The sequence below is a fragment of the Anopheles marshallii genome, assembly GCF_943734725.1.
Source record: "Anopheles marshallii chromosome X unlocalized genomic scaffold, idAnoMarsDA_429_01 X_unloc_90, whole genome shotgun sequence".
NCBI classification, from domain to species: Eukaryota; Metazoa; Arthropoda; class Insecta; order Diptera; family Culicidae; genus Anopheles; species Anopheles marshallii.
The window spans coordinates 57501-60000 of NW_026525943.1; positions in this window are offsets into that span (position 1 = coordinate 57501).

The window sequence follows — 2500 nt, forward strand, 5'->3', positions numbered from 1 at the left end:
TCTGGTTTTCATCAATCTTCCCCTGCTGTGTTATACTGAGCTTATGCGGTTTCTCGATTGTCGTGCAAAGTGTGTTATCACACATACCCAATATGCTCAACTCTCATGTTCGTTTGACGCACCAAACTTTATTAGTGATGCACCACACAACAGGTTTTAATATACGCGATCGTGTGTGTTTCAGTGTGAACTTGGTGCGCCAAGTCCATTTGTGATGCATCACTTAGCTAACCATCTTTCGGGACTGTTTAGGGTATGTGCTCCTCCACATCTATGCTTACTCGTACACATTCTCTGTCAATAGGTTTAAGATCGGGCATTCTACCATATCATTGCCTTAATGCTTTCAAATTCAGGCTACCAAGGTAACCTAATTGCGTTCGAAACTCAACTTGTGAGCTGTCGGCCCTAGAAGTTTTTTAGGCTGCTAGGACCTCTCTCTATATTTTGCCTTTGGACTTCTCGAAGCTCAACTTGTGAGCAGTTCCATGCACCACTACCCGTATCTCTTAGCTTAGTTCTAGCCATGTGCGTTCAAAGCTCAACGTTAAGCTGTGTCCTGCACCACAATCGTTATATAATAAGCTTATCTCTAAGCTTTTTTGCGTTCAATGCTCAACGTTAAGCTATCCCTTCGCTTAGAACCTCGCTCTACATTTTGCCTTTGGACTTCTCGAAGCTCAACTTGTGAGCAGTTCCATGCACCACTATAGGTATCTCTTAGCTTAGTTCTAGCCATGTGCGTTCAAAGCTCAACGTTAAGCTGTGTCCTGCACCACAACCCTTGTATCTTAAGCTTATCTCTAAGCTTTTTTGCGTTCAATGCTCAACGTTAAGCTATCCCTTCGCTTAGAACCTCGCTCTATATTCAACTTTCAGATACCTCAAAGCTCAACTTATGTGGTCTGCAATTGCTCTTGAACGGGTACAATTTCTGACAGAGGGGGGTTTTTGGCCCAAATTATGCATTATTAGTTTAACCTCCGTCGCAGAACCACATTTGACCAGGTCGAGAAAAAAATTTTTTCGTGACGACCTGGTCCCCCATAGTAGGGAATGAACATGACATCTTAACCATATTTGACCATTTTCAAATTTCTCGTCGCGGAATGATGACTTTACTAGTAAAATTTGTTCCGGGTAGGGACCTCCCATACAAAATTTTCATCGCTCCAAAAGTGATTTCGTTTCACTTTTCAACATTTACAAGGTCCATAAATCATGTTTTGAGACGATATGGAAAAAAAAATTTTTTGCCCGTCTCGACCAACTCGACCGATGGTGACCACAGTAGGGTGCTCCATACAAATTTTCCTTATGTGGAATTTTCAGTGTAAAATAAGGTTTCTCCAATCGATCGCGGGTTTCACTTTTCATCATTTGCTAGGTCTAACTATGATGTTTTGAGTGGTCCCGCAAAAATTTTTTCTCTTGGCCAGTCGACCCTTTCGTCCATGTCGGTGTGTTCTGCAGTAGGGTGCTCCATACAAATTTTCCTTATGTGGAATTTTTCAGTGTAAAATAAGGTTTCTCCAATCGATCGCGGGTTTCACTTTTCATCATTTGCTAGGTCTAACTATGATGTTTTGAGTGGTCCCGCAAAAATTTTTTCTTGGACCGGGCCTTCCTTCCCGGCCCTGTCGGTGTGCTCTGCAGTAGGGTGCTCCATACAAATTTTCCTTATGTGGAATTTTTCAGTGTAAAATAAGGTTTCTCCAATCGATCGCGGGTTTCACTTTTCATCATTTGCTAGGTCTAACTATGATGTTTTGAGTGGTCCCGCAAAAATTTTTTCTTGGACCGGGCCTTCCTTCCCGGCCCTGTCGGTGTGCTCTGCAGTAGGGTGCTCCATACAAATTTTCCTTATGTGGAATTTTTCAGTGTAAAATAAGGTTTCTCCAATCGATCGCGGGTTTCACTTTTCATCATTTGCTAGGTCTAACTATGATGTTTTGAGTGGTCCCGCAAAAATTTTTTCTTGGACCGGGCCTTCCTTCCCGGCCCTGTCGGTGTGCTCTGCAGTAGGGTGCTCCATACAAATTTTCCTTATGTGGAATTTTTCAGTGTAAAATAAGGTTTCTCCAATCGATCGCGGGTTTCACTTTTCATCATTTGCTAGGTCTAACTATGATGTTTTGAGTGGTCCCGCAAAAATTTTTTCTCTTGGCCAGTCGACCCTTTCGTCCATGTCGGTGTGTTCTGCAGTAGGGTGCTCCAACCAAGTTTTCCTAATGAAAGTTTTTCGTGGTTTCGTGTGAGTTAAAAACTCCGGAACTTGGCTTATTTTCACCATAATTTCCACATATGGTGACCAACTCAATAAACGTTTTGTGCGTATCCTATGGACAGTTTTTCGCGTTCAACTTGGTGAACTAGGGTTGTTTTCCCGAAGGGTAGAAAAATCTGGACTTAGCCAAATTTTGAAATCTCCAACCAATCTTGGCCTGTTAGATTATCTTGGTTGGGTTGCTATGGGCTGCTACGGCCTACTTGATAGGCA